Below are 15,444 nucleotides of genomic sequence, written 5' to 3'. Positions count from 1 at the left end.
GATCCGGCCATATATCGATTAACTTCAACAAATCACACAAACTCTCCCATCATGATCAATGGACATACCAAAACCTAAAACTGAAGAAAGGTGTCCAAATGCAAAAAAAAAAAAAAAGCTTTTTTTTTCAGTCTCAAGTTAATTTCAAACATACTCTCACAAGTGTCCTAAAGAAAGCATGGATCCCAAAGCCAAATAATCATGAGCTCTTTCAGAACAACAATATAACAAGCACATCACGTACCCTGCTGCATATATCACCGAGTGCTTTTTGGTTCCCACCGAAATTCTAACCCGGATCTGATGCCAGAGGATTGAGTTTTGCATTTCTCTCCATTTCCAGTCTTTCAATCAGTGCGGCCACACAGGAGCCACAGCGCCACCAAATGAAAATGTGAGGAACTGCACACACACACACACACACACACAATAAGACATTAACGAGCTCAAATCACACAGCCAGAAATATAGATATCAAATGTGTATGTCATGTATGATTTATTAATTCAGAGCTGTGAGAAAACATATAAAATGTGTTCCCATTCACAAACGCATACGTGCTTTAAACCTGCTTTAAATATAAAAGAGATCAAAAGTTGAGGAAGAAATAAAATAAATAAAAACATTGACAAATGTTAAAAAAGCATGATCACAAGCCAGTAAATTCAATTTTAGTTTTAATCATATTTAATGGACACCTCAGAGCTGAGCTTTTCTGGGGGCATTTGATGAGAAATTGCTTCCGAGGTTCCAATTATATTTCAAATGACATTCAAATTAGGAATAATGAAAAATCCCCGCAGTTTAAAGAAGAGCAGGAGGATGCAGTGACACTCAGACAACTGTAAATGAAGACACACAGCAGGACAGCAGCTCAATGACTGTGCTTATCCACATGAAATTTAATTTACATTAATTTGACCGTTTTAATCTATTTTTAAACAACTTTGTTATTATGCTGCTGATGTCTGTCTTGACTTGCTTGATCAAATTTGAGTATTAAAAAGAAATGTGCTGTTATTTACTTTGCACATCAGTATAAATAATAGTCCTTTAAGGATCAGGAGAGAATTACCTTTTTTAAATCAGACCTTTCTGTAACGCTAACGTTAATAAGCTTAAACGAAAATAACGAAATCATTGTGTAGCGTAGTATTTTTTGTACACAGTGCCGCGAACTGTCAATCACTCCCATATGCGTGCATCACTGTCCTCCTCTCAGCTGCAGCAACTTGCTCTCTCTTCATCAAGCTTTAAAACAAAAAGGGGACAAAACGGTCGTATTGTCTTTGTGCATATAGAATTTTTCGGGACATCTGGTCACCCTACCTGAAAGAGCTACTGCATTACTTCATTACCTTGAGTCTGACCTGCAGCGATATCATTCAAGCTTGGTGGGGTGTCAGCCAAGTGAGTTAGCGGAGTCTTTTAGTGTTGTTATAGTACTTAAAAGTCTGAAGCCAGAAGAACATATTAAATGTTGTGATCTGTATTTGAATTGTAATTGAGCCAAGTGTGCGCGTTTCACACACACACTCCCTGCCAGGTTGAATTGTTGACACTGACAGCGGCAAGAGCGACGCATGAGCTTTTCACTTGTAAAACTAAACGGTGTGTGTGTGTGTGTGTGTGTGTAAAGTACACACTCTAGGTGTTCTAGTCTCTGCTCTAGGTGGGACGAATTAGGAAGCGTGCATTGTGAATGGCGCTCTGAAAAGCGGCAGCGCAGGCAAAAGATTAAAACCTCTATTAAAACAGATGTCCAAATGAGCATACCGGTACGCTAAAAGCACGTTCGGGCGCACGGAGAGGTGGCGGTACGCTCAAGAGCTATATTTGGAAGTGGCGGTACTGAGTAGGCTACTGGTGCGTACCGGCCCACTTAAAGCCCTGTTTATGAGAGAGATGAAAACTAGGGGTGTGCACGGATAGTAGAACATTGGAATATTCGTTCTGCTCTAATTATTCGATAAATAAAAATGATATTCGAATTTCGCAAAAAAAACAAAACAAAAACAATTCACAATAAAACCTAACTTGGTTCTCCATGGCATATTTGAAGATGTATGCAAGCAAAAAATAATTAATGAATGAATAAGAACTGCGGTCTTCTACAGTACTTTAAATATGCCGTGGAGAATCACAGAAAGTGACCGAATTCAAGAACATTGTTGCGGCATCTCTCAAGCAAAGAATAAACACCCCTAACTTGCAGAATGCAGTGAAAACTGCTTTTCTCGCGTCTGCCTTAGACCCTCGGCACAAACATCTCAGGTTTCTCGACGAAAACATGAGAGAAGTAAGAAAAAAAACTTTTTTGAACATTATCAGAGTATTTTCCTTGATGCGAGTGGTGCGGATGCAGCCGCCATCATCAATGATGAAGAAGATGCAATGCCCACTCGTCGGAAAAGGCTGAGCCAGTTCTTCAGCGATGATTACAGAGAGTCCAGCCGAGGCGAGTGGGAACAGTTCTAGCTGGTGCCATGTATTCCACCAGATGAGGATCCCATTCAGTGGTGAAACGAAAACACGAAGCGCTTCAAAAAACTTATTCGCTTAGCACACCATTATTTGTGAGTCCCGCCAACGTCTGTGCCGTCAGAGCGCGTTTTCTCCGCGGCCGGCCTTATTGTTCACAGACTAAGAAGCCGACTTTCCCCCGATCATGTTTACATGCCCGTATTTCTTAAAGGAGTCATACCCTCGTATTACCTTGGATACCTACTGCTGTATTATAGTCTTTCAGGCCCTTCTAAAAAAGAAAAGTGGAAAAAAAATAAACACAGAGCTCCTCAGACCCTTATTTCTGTAGGCATTATTGTCTCGCGAGATCTGATGCGATATTTTGGCTGTCGTGGACGGTCATTATAATAATGCAAATGAGGGGCGCGTTGATTGGTTGCAGGAAGGGGGGGGGGGGTTGACAACGCAGGTAACGCTTTAGCATATCATTACAAACTGACATCATGGCGCAAGTTGTGAATGAACGCGACCGGCTTCCCGGCCAGTGTATAAGTATGAGGCGCCGTTTAGGGCTTAAATCAAACTTCATTCACGCACACATATGAAACACGCTTGCATATATACTAAGTGGTCACACATACATGTATATGAACTCACGCACATAACGTTACTCATATGAGACACGAGCACAGCACACACACACAAACTAGACGGCGCCTCATATACAAGCGTTAGGCAACAAATAAACAATAACCGAATTCATGATGATCTCAGTCATTTGTTTTTTGCAAAGTACGTTAGCAGCCATTCCCCATACCTCGAAGCTAATACTCCTGCCAGTGTTGTGCCTGGACGCGTTCATTGAACGATAGTTCATGAACTCGTTCATATTTTGGGCGAACATGAACTGAACGTACCGCATTACTGCCTGATGAACGTTACTGTGAAGTCGTTCATTCTGGTGTCTGTGAACGCCACGCTCTCTCTCAGTTTAACTTCGTTCAGTAGGATGCCAGATTTCTATAAAGCCTTCCAGGCGAAAACCCACCTAAAACCCACCGTAAACCGGCCTTAATATGTAGCGGAAAAAAACACCCAATCTGGCAACGCCAGACTCTCTTGTTCAAGCTCGTTCATCAAAATGAACAAATCTTTTTTCGAGTCATTTCGTTCACTTAAGGGGCTTTAAATGTTACTATTAACTGGCAAATTCCCCGAACACATCAACCTACGCAATCTTGATCATATTCGGAATTAAGAAATCATTATAATGCAGTCAAAAGTCCGTTTTTAGGGAACATAAATAATTACTTCACCACGAGTCTTTCGTTTATTTGTCTAGTGACAGACGCAATAGCAGCATACAATAGCGCATTAGCAGTTAGATGCTGTTTGTTACACACAGTAGAGCAATAAAAACAGTCTTACCGTTTCAATTGCAGGCAATTTTGTTGGAATGGCGCTTTTCCCGAGCTTCGATTCCAACTCCGCCTGATATTGCCCCAAATTTGTGAAGGATTTCGGCGTACAATGTTTAGCACAAACACGTAACAATAAACCAGTGGAAGGGTTGAAGGAACCGCGTCATTAAAATGAATTTAATCCACTGGTCTCTGATAGCTAGGTTCTTTTCTTGGTAGAGAAAACACATTTACATGTTGATTCTGGCAGTCAACCACAGAGCAACTCACGTGTGCATTAGTTCCAGCGTCTTTCTCGACTGAATATGAGGGGGAGAGGGGAAGGGCGAGCTTCCTGCTGCGGTGTCCATATATGGTATATCCTGCCCCGTCTTGACGTCAAGACGGGGAAGAAATCAAAATCTCGTATTTGAGTGCGCGTGCACGTGGGCTATTTTACAAACCCTGAGGTAAACAAACGCTTCACTTTTAAATATCGGCTTCCCGGCCAGTGTATAATCGTTAGGCAATCATAACATACATTGATTCTCGTGGAAAAGTGCAAATTGTGGGTCATGACTCCTTTAAAGAGTAACTAACCCCTAAACCAACTTTTTTTAGTTAATGATCTATAAGAATGGGGCTTTATTAGTGCTGTTCATTGATTCGAGTAACTTTTTTGACATTTGAGTATAAAGTGTTTTAATTCTACAATATATGGTGTAAAAACGTGTGAGTGCTGCCCTCTTCAGGTTGAATGGTGGCTACTGCAGTTGATTTTTCCTATTGGATGTTGCGGTGGCAAGTGACATAAGCGGTAGCAGGTGACGTAAGCGGTTTCCAGCTCACCACGCTCCTTGGTACGAGCTACCACGCCCTTGGCAGTATAAAACCATCAAAATCACTGTAGTGAGTCAGGACTCAGGAGCTGGAATTGCGAGTATTGGTAACGACCAGGATAGACTAATATAGCATCTATTTAGCATAGCAATTATATAGTTATTTAGATCTTCAAGTTAGCGTAGATTTATCTGTATTTAGTACAGTGGTCAGGATGGTACGGAGGTGTGTTGCTGGTTGCTACAGCACTGCTGGACTGCATAGTTTACCAGCAGACTTTAAAATTAAGCGCCAGTGATTGCATGCATTTGGCCTGGAAGACCGCAAGTTCCCGCCTAGAGCTTGAGTGTGCAAACTGCGTTTTACAAGGGATTGCTTCTCCAACGCAATGGAGGTGGAAATGGGCTTCTCCACACAGCTCGCCCTGAAAAGCGACGCGGTGCGGGAGGTAAGACCGCAGTTTGAGCCAGCGGCTCAAATTGATAGGAACAGACACCTCGACACCCTCCACTTCAGGTAAAAGTGGGGGAGAAAAGTCCTTTAATCCTCCAAATGATCGCTCTGTTGCAAAGCTACTTGCGTCATTACAGTCACTCTCCATTTTAGCGTCTCTGACAGCAGCTGTCAATAAATCCGTCACTGCGAGTCTCAGGATCCCGCCGCACTCGCTCAGCCCCGCCCTAGGTTCATCCCCTCTATCTCCGCTGTGATCTGCCCACTTTTCAGCAGTTTTCAAATATTGTCAGTGGGTGGAGTCAGGCTCTGAGCAGGGGTTTAGTTACACTTTAACAAGAACATGTAAAACAATAGAGAAAAAAAAGCAAAAATGATTTGCTGACAGTTTAAAAGTTTCAAAGTTAAGTGTAGGCTACATTCTACAATAGCCTAATTGCTGCAGGCTGCTTTACGTTTTTTTTTTTTTTTTTTGCTTTTAATCTGTACTTTTGTTTGTTTGCACGCATTGTTAAAGGTTTTCAGCTACAAAACATGATGTGTAATGTTCAAGCTTATTGTGTGTAAGCTTGTTAAAAAATGCCGGAAACAATAAATGTTGCTGAAAAATAACGTCTGTCTCATTAAACTTAATTTAAATAAACGAATATTCGAATATTCGTTTTTTTGTGAGCTCAAATATTCGAATGTGATATTTGCGGAAAACGCCCATAACTAATGAAAACACAAAGCAACCATTAGGGAGAATTGTAAGCCAGTGAAGAATTTGAAGCTTTCAGCAAAGCTTAATTTATCCATATTATCACAGAAGAAGACTGTTCATATAACTTACAGAGCATAAAAGAACAGTCAAATGTTCTGATGGTGGAACATTTTATGCTTCTTAGACATTTTTATTCCATTAGACTTTTTACGCGCATTAACTAAAGTTCTGAGATTTGGGACATTTGGGGTAAAATGTCAACTGAAAAGTAGCTTTAGAATGCTATTAGAATTAACTTAATTGGATCTTATCAACAATGAATGTCAGCAGCATAAAATCAGTCATGTAATTATTAATTCTGTACATTAAAGCAACGATTTAAAGTTTAAAATGTCATGATGATGGATGTGTTTCTTAAAAACAGGCAGATGGACAGGAGTTGTGTGTATTACTTGTAGATTATTATGTTGTTTTTATCAGCTGTTTGGATTCTCATTCTGACAGCACCCATTCACTACAGAGGACCAATTGTTGAGCAAGTGATGTAATGCTACATTTTCTTAAAATATTATTTTACTGACTGCTCATTGCTAATTTATTGTAAAAAAAAATAATAATAATTATTATTATTATTGTATAATTGTAATTGTAAAACACTGAACATGTTCTTGGTAACTTTTCTTATTTTCAATCAATAAACGTTCTTAAAAAATACAAGATCAAAAAAAAAAAATTTAATAAACAAATAACTTGTTAAACATATTGTTTTTACAGACTCACATCAGCCAAAATTAAATTACTTTTTTAAAGGTAGTTTGATTTAGATTTTTTTTTTTTTGGGCAGTAAAATAAGGTAAACACAAATAAATCTAACTATAATTTACTTTGGAATCAAAAAGTGCATTTTTGGAATAAAAACATTAATAGTTGCATCAGAAGTGGAGTCATTATGAGACATCAGTAGCTCACATTGTAAGAGTGTTTTAACAGCACAGTTGAACTGCTTTATCATATCATAATTTATGACCTATATTTTTTGTAATTATTAGATGTTGACAGCCAACTGTGAAAGCCTTTTTTATCCGGAAAAATCCAGTATGTTATCCAGTATGTTTACAATGAACTCTTTTATCTCAAAAGATTAGGAAAAATATCCCTATAAATATATAATAAACCTACTAACCAATATAAGGCTTCAGCAATGTTTGTGTATGTGTGTGAAATGACCTGCAATGAATTTAAAACAACAGACAGAAATATTTTAGCCGGGAAATACATGAACAAAATCGATCATCTTCACCTCCACTGTCTCCTCCTGTCCAAACTGCCTCTTATCTTTCTTTCTCTTCTTTCTTTCTTTCTCTTCTATGCTTCCTCCACACTTTCCGTTGGCGTTCCTCTCATGCTGAACCTCGTGGCAGAAAACTCAAAGTCTCATGGGAGTTGGTAGAGTTGCTTTGTGGCTCCCCCTGCTGATGTTCTGTTCCTGGCTCAGCAGGCTTATGTTTGGATCCATTGACTGTGTGAGAAGAGCCTTCATACACCAGCAACAGAGAGTCTGGCTCTCAAACCAGTGGAGAATGCTTTGGATTTCAGAGAGAAACTGCATGCCTCCGTAATTCTTGACCATTTTGGAAAAATCTAGTCAGACCTAAGGGAATAAAAATTCACAGATTTCAGTTCTTAGCATTATTATAAACACAGTTCCCATTAGTACCAATAGCATTTAAAAAATTCCTGAAATCCAGACTTGCACAGCTCTGATCCTACTCGTTTATTCATTCATTCATTCATTCATTCATTCATTCATTCACTCATTTTCTTTGTATATACTGAGTAATCTCAGTAACAGGAATAATAAGTAATAATAATAATAATAATAATAATAATAATAATAATAATAATGAAGTTGGAGTCACACACCATTTTTAATGCTGTCTTTTCCAAGACTGCGTCCATAGAACTGGTGATGAGTAATGTAACTGTCTGTAACAGTCTATCTGGTACCCCTGAGGTGAGAAGATGAGATCCATCAGAAACACTGCAATGAAGAGAAACATGCAGCAGGTCTGCCTTGCTGTCTAGAATTAAGCATTAGCTAAATACACCACACAGACAAATATTAGGTAAACATTCGGAGTGTGCCTTTGAATGAGGCCTTACTAGGTTTAGAACAGCGATGGAGAGACTGGCATGCATACAGACTTGAAAACTGTGATGAGCCTCACACTGAATGGATCCTTCTACGCTACAAAACAAATGAACCAAACTGAAATAACACGGGAACCAAGAGCAACAGAGAGAGAGGGGAAAGGAAGGAGAGGGTGACAGCAGCTAGCAAATATTTCCCAGCCCTGAGACACTGAAACCAATTAGGTGCAAAGAAACCAGAACAAGCAGAACGCAGAGAGAGAAGATGATTTACTGAGAGGCTGGAGGAAGGAAACACTGAACAGAGGAAAAGAGTTAGAGACCTAATGGAACTCACAAGGCTGCAAAAAACGTCAATAATAAAGTAAAATGCAGCATAATTTCAACAACTGAATTGTATTATAGAGTCAGGGATGTTTCCTGTGACTATTTTTCTGTCTTTACTGTTAGAAAAAGCTGCACAGCAATCAGAACTTGTTTAATTTAATGATGGAGTGACATTGATCAAATGTTTTTTCAGGTGTAATTTATCATGGTTGGTTTTAGATGAACAGAGAACAGATGTTAAAGTCTGCACCACCTAATAGCATTAAGACACATTGTGACTGTCCAGGTCAGGGGTTTCATAGTTTTTTGATCCCAAGGGCCCCTAAATATGACAATCCCATCACGAGGGACCCCCTTTCCAAAAATATAAATTCTGAAATATATATTTATTCTGTCGTAGTACAAAAACCTAAATAAATTATATAAATATCATTAGAGAAATATTAAATTTGTACTGAATGAAAATATTTTCAATTACTTTAAAATTTTCACCAACAATTCAATCATTAATTAAAAGTCAGAGAAAGGCATCAAAGGCAGTTTTACAAAGAATATTGGCAACATTGGCTTCAATTGGCTTCAACTGGTTTCATCACAATCGTATCATCAAATGTCTTATTAGTATTCCCCAGAGGTGATTAACCTAGTGTTTGGATGAGCTCTGAATAATGATCAAGCCTTACAAGACAACAGACGGGGATTTCTGTTGAGCAGCATTAAAATAAGAACCTTGAGAGCTTTCACTTGGGTGATCTGAAGCTTAATATTGTGTTTATGAACCTTCACACGTTGGATAAGAAAATCAGATACTGAGAGGATGATACAGAGATAAAACAGCAGAAAAACAGGGGAGCCTGCATAATGAGGATAAGTTAATAAATCACACACACACAATGTCTCACCCTCATGCCCAGTAACAGTAATATATATATTTGTTTATCTTAATATATTTTACAATATATTTTATTCCTGTGATGACAAATCTGAATTTTGAAATGTGTGTGTGTGTGTGTGTGTGTGTGTGTGTGTGTGTGTGTGTGTGTGTGTGTGTGTGTGTGTGTGTGTGTGTTTTAGGATTCTTTGATGAATAGAAATAGTCTTTACTGTTACTTTTATAAATTGAATTCATCCATGATGAATAAAAGTTTTAATCTAGTTTTTAAAAACTCTTGAAAAAAACTTCTGAACGATATAATGAACTGAAATATTAACATAAACATAAACTGAAAAATGTATATGTAAAAATGTAAAAAGTAACTTAAAAATATAAAAATTTCTGATTATTCCTTTGCAGCTGAGCCAGTGAAAAATGTTGACTGGGAAAGTGAAAATCTATACAGACCTGACTGAATCTTCAGAAAATAATCATTACTCTTCAGTCCAACATTAAAACATTGTTAAAAAGCAGTGATTATTTCGTCTTACTGTCTGAATGCTTCAGGACTGATTTCTGTAATCTTGCCAAATACTAAAGTTAGTGATCTTTCAGAAGCCAAATGACAGTTTTCAGCTGATAAGCCTCAATGATCAGTCAATTATTTCTGACAAGTTCGTTCTCAGTGCTGTCAGCTGACACAGTGATTTATGGTGTGCCATTACCAGGATGGTCACAAACACAAGACTGCAGAAAAGAAGTCTAAGTAAAGTCTAATACTTATAACTGAAGACTCCTTTAAAGTATGCAGACTATATACAGACTAAACAAACACATCACCCACAAAGCACATGCACTTTGGACACATTGTAACTCCCCAAAAATATGAATTCTATCAATTATTAACACATTAATAACCCTCTAAATTCACCAAACATAGATAAGACTAACTAAAGCTGATGACCTTCAAGCTCAACTTCTAAAGAAACTGTTTTAATGAACGTGACTGCTGAGTTCAACCAAGACTGACACAACATGTCATTAGTGCTTTAATAAAGTCATTAAATCACATCTGATCTTATTTGTTTTCTTATTCAGTAATCTTGGTCTTATTGTGCATCTGTGCATTTTATTTCAGATAAAACAAAGGTTTGCTTCCATAATCATATCAGAATGTAACAGCATGCTCCACCCCTAATATCCTGTTTTATTTTTGAGTCCATAAGATTATGGAAGTAAAATGGGTTTCAGATGTTATTTCATGTTCACTATCTGCTGTATTTATATGAACAATACTGGGTGTTCCCAGCTAACGTTTGGCTAATGTTCTCTGAAGGTTCTCTCAAAGTTATGAAACAAACATTCTTCTAATGATGTTAATAGAATGATTGTTCAGTTATCCGGCCTTTAATAAGACTCTCAAAACATCAGCACAAAAATGTTTATTTATACAGAGTTCATGGAGTTATTTTTTTTTTCAAAAATGTTTATATATTTTAATCTTACATTTTTTTTAATGTTATATGTTTCAGAACGTTCTGACAATAGTAAAATATAACATTCCCATAAAATTATCAAACTAAATATTCCCTAAACGTTCCCATTAACACAAAATAAATTTGGCCTCCATGTGCCATAGAACTTGGGAAGATGTTGCTACAGGTCCAGCAGCTTTTTATTTGTACAGTCTTTAGCAAATACCTTTAAATATGTGAAAAGGAAAACATTAAGAAATAATGTTTTTATAACGTTTTTAGAACAGATTTTTGCTTGCTGCTTATACTCTTTCATTCTGACACTCTCAAATAGTGAATATTTAACTGAAAATAAGGAGTGAATATTTGTTGAAAACAACTGATTTTTGTGGAAACATAAAAAAATTTGTGATGATCCTTTGATGAATAGAGGGTCCTTGCAGTATACAAGCATTTTTAAAAAGGGTAGTGTAATTACTTAATTTTTAACAGAAACTTGATTTCTGCACTGTGCTTGGCTTGTTTTTTCTATTATTTAAAGTGTTAGTTTGGATCATATATTTGTCCCCCCGACATTATTTGCATCGCTGTACAGACTGATTCATCTTAGTTACCTTTGTGTAGAGGTTCATCTCTCGTGGGCCTCTCAGAGGAGCTTGTAGCTGTTTCAGGATCGATCCAGGATTCTTCAGAACACCTGTGCAATTATACTGTAGCAAACATTGAAAACCTGCTGACACTTCATCATCAAGACAACTGTAAATATTCTGAGTGTGAAAGATGTTATGGAAGCCAGGAAAACATCTGAAAGAAAACTCAGGAGAAAAAGAAGCCATATAAATAAATGAGTGTCATAATAAGAATTACATTATAATCATATTACAGGTCCTTCTCAAAAAATTAGCATATTGTGATAAAGTTCATTATTTTCCAAAATGTAATGATAAAAATTAAACTTTCATATATTTTAGATTCATTGCACACCAACTGAAATATTTCAGGTCTTTTATTGTTTTAATACTGATGATTTTGGCATACAGCTCATGAAAACCCAAAATTCCTATCTAAAAAAATTAGCATATTTCATCCGACCAATAAAAGAAAAGTGTTTTTAATACAAAAAAAGTCAACCTTCAAATAATTATGTTCAGTTATGCACTCAATACTTGGTCGGGAATCCTTTTGCAGAAATGACTGCTTCAATGCGGCGTGGCATGGAGGCAATCAGCCTGTGGCACTGCTGAGGTGTTATGGAGGCCCAGGATGCTTCGATAGCGGCCTTAAGCCTATCCAGAGTGTTGGGTGTTGCGCAGTGTTGGGAAGGTTACTTTGAAAATGTAATAGGTTACAGATTACAAGTTACCCTGTTTAAAATGTAATAGTAGTGTAACTTTTTCAATTACTTTATTAAAGTAATGTAACTAATTACTTTTGAGTACTTTTTGATTACTTTTCTAAATTTGTGAAAATTAAAGAATAATAAATAAAAGCATATACATCAACTTAAATACAGTTATCTAATAAGCATGTGACGTATTCTTTGTACTAAACTCCTGAAACATTGGTGGTTTTTTTTAACTGCTGTCTCTTTGTATATGATTATAGTTTTCTCAAAATAAGTAAAATGCACATGAAGTGACACAGAGCAGTTCTAGAAATTATGCTTATGTGCTCGTGTACTCCTATATTAAGACGGCAGAGGTTGAAAACACTGCGAGCTTCAGTAGGCCTATGTGTAGTAAATGAAACCATGAAAAAAATTCAGACTGGAAAATTCAAACTCATACAAACAAATCCATGGACAAAACTATTTTTTGTATGGACCTGACATAAAAAAAGGTTTATATCCTTAATTTGGGGACATGCAAAATAATTAAAAGTTCTCTCCTGAACTGCACCTTCACTTCCATTTTTCTCTTCAGTCTCTTTATTTTGCCCTGTTATCCATCTCTCTCATTACTTTAATACTCAAGATTGAACAAAACTATACTTTACAATAAAATACTCTACAATACTTCAATATCTTTATAAAAAAAATCCTAATACTGTACACGAGTCATGTTTTCCCTTACAAAAATTAACCATGCTTTTATTAGCCTATATAAAAGTAAAATAACCTTGTTTTGTTTGTTTTGTTTTTTTGCAAATGGATTTGTATTTATTTTTAAATAAATACATTTGTAAAATAATTTTAAATTTTTGGTTACCACAGTAAAACAATAGTAACCATTTTCTCTGGATTTATAGTTAAATATTAAAATGTAAATTTTCGTAAGGGTTGTGTTGTTGTCTGTATAGCTCCCCCTAAACCTATAAAAAAACTGATTTTTTTTTTCAGCTAAATTACTACTGTAGCATTAAAACATGTAATAATGATGTCCTTTATATAGTATTTTGAGTGATGACTGATGAGCAACGTGCTGCTGCTTGATTAAATAAATAAAAAAACAAAGACATAAAAGCATCTTTACAGATGAAACTAACCTGAAACCCTGAACAGTAGTTCTGCTTCTCTGCTCCAGCTGTGCACTTCTACAGTCCACTCTCTCGCATTGATTACTCTGAGTCTGATCCAAACCGTTTGGCGGAGGCGCAGAGAGCGCGCGAGTCACGACTAACACTTCATGACTTATTAGAGATTCAATTATCAAATGGCGGATTCACAAATGATTGCTTTAGTACATTCCGCCTGCAATTATACAATAACAATATTAAAATAGAGGGCAAAATCGGCTGCCAGGCCACCGGGAATTGCCCCGTTTCTCCCGGTGTCCAGTCCGCGCCTGATTTCCACAGACACGCAGAATGTGCAAGTCATATATTGCATTTTTGGGGATTAATATTGACAGATACTAGTCCATGTCATGTTTTGATTCAAGTGTACTGACCTACTTTTGATTTAGTCATCCAAAATGTGGCATATTCCGTCCGCGTTAGGCATTTCGTTTTTATGACTGGATTCTACGAACCAGACTGTGTTTCCGCATCCCGGAAATTATTAGGGCGGTATGTCTCAGAATAGTCAGTGCAAATTTGGGAAAGAAATCAGTAAAATCTGTATGTGGATGTGTGTAAATATTCAAATGTAATCCCCTTTGTAATCGTTAAAATTTCATAAGTAACTGTAATTTAATTACTTATTTTTTCGTAGTAACTGTAACTAATTACAGTTACAATAATTTTGTAATTAAATTACGTAACGCCGTTACATGTAACTAGTTACTCCCCAACACTGGTCTTGCGTCTCTCAACTTTCTCTTCACAATATCCCACAGATTCTCTATGGGGTTCAGGTCAGGAAAGTTGGCATGCCAATTGAGCACAGTAATACCATGGTCAGTAAACCATTTACCAGTGGTTTTGGCACTGTGAGCAGGTGCCAGGTCGTGCTGAAAAACGAAATCTTCATCTCCATAAAGCTTTTCAGCAGATGGAAGCATGAAGTGCTCCAAAATCTCCTGATAACTAGCTGCATTGACCCTGCCCTTGATAAAACACAGTGGGCCAACACCAGCAGCTGACATGGCACCCCAGACCATCACTGACTGTGGGTACTTGACACTGGACTTCAGGCATTTTGGCATTTCCTTCTCCCCAGTCTTCCTCCAGACTCTGGCACCTTGATTTCCGAATGACATGCAAAATTTGCTTTCATCCGAAAAAAGTACTTTGGACCACTGAGCAACAGTCCAGTGCTGCTTCTCTGTAGCCCATTTTTCACCATGTGCACGGTGGCTCTGGATGTTTCTACTCCAGACTCAGTCCACTGCTTCTATGGTTGCGTCCATAGACATATAAATACCTAGACGCCTCATTGGCCGCTTTGAGCCGTTGCCGCGATACGTCAACGCGTCTTCCATGTTAGTGAGGGCAGGACTGCCTTAAAACAAATGAATAACTGAATAAATACTGAATACTGAATAAAAACACGATAACGTTCACATTTATCAACCGATTTCAGAGGTTTGTGATCTACGTGCAGTTAAAAAAAACTTTGCCTCCAGTTATTTAGTTAGGTTTGGAAAATTATTAATTGAAAGCTCACATTTGTCTCACTTGTTGATTTCGTTGATTTTTTTTGGTTTACAAATCTGTTAATTTAGTATAACTGTGACATATTCATATAATGTAATTTGAATGTACATTACATGATATGTAGTTGTTTTATTGCTTTCTCTGTGTTCAATCCCAACATTTTTCTTGTGTCTCAGGTCAGAACACAGCTCATTCCCTTTGAAATACTGGGATAAAATCTAAATAATACATCTTTAAACACTAATAATTTACTATCGTTGAGAAAATGTAATAAAACAAGCAAATACAAATCAAAAAGTGACACACTTGTAGTCTGCTTTTCATTTTGATAGCACTATAGCCTACAGATGAACTCCATAACAAATAATAATACATGTAACTGATGAGGCTATGGATCCAGTGAAAATGAAAATATGCACTGATACAGTGCACACTAGAAATATAGTAAAAGTGATATGTTATATTAAAAAGTATATGTAGTACAACTTAAAGTAAAGTGAATAATATGAAAAGCGAGTACAACGGTATAACATACCGGTATGTGATATAATAGATTTATAATAGCATAAAATTATATGTATAATATGAATAATACCATAATAAATAACAGAACAACAATAGGTTAATAATAGCGAGAAGAATATGTAATATAAAGGGTGGAATAATATAGAATAGACAAAAATGAAGAATAAATTAATAGTAAAAAAAATTAAAGAGTAA

At 36.8% G+C, this 15,444-nt stretch overlaps 1 long non-coding RNA gene and 1 pseudogene across 1 annotated transcript in view; both read right to left on the bottom strand.

The window, feature by feature from the left end:
• Nucleotides 1–392, bottom strand: part of LOC132111093 (uncharacterized) — a 47,228-nt gene extending 46,836 nt beyond the window's left edge. Inside the window, exon 1 of the long non-coding RNA XR_009424730.1 lies at nt 295–392. This is a non-coding gene — a long non-coding RNA (uncharacterized LOC132111093). The remainder of the gene's footprint in view (nt 1–294) is intronic.
• Nucleotides 393–7,123: 6,731 nt separating this feature from the next.
• LOC132110270 (inositol polyphosphate multikinase-like) lies at nt 7,124–14,549 on the bottom strand (annotated as a pseudogene).
• Between the last annotated feature and the right edge of the window lie 895 nt (nt 14,550–15,444).

Source organism: Carassius carassius, chromosome 30, assembly GCF_963082965.1.
Source record: "Carassius carassius chromosome 30, fCarCar2.1, whole genome shotgun sequence".
NCBI classification, from domain to species: Eukaryota; Metazoa; Chordata; class Actinopteri; order Cypriniformes; family Cyprinidae; genus Carassius; species Carassius carassius.
This window is presented reverse-complemented; position numbering and strand designations above follow the sequence as displayed.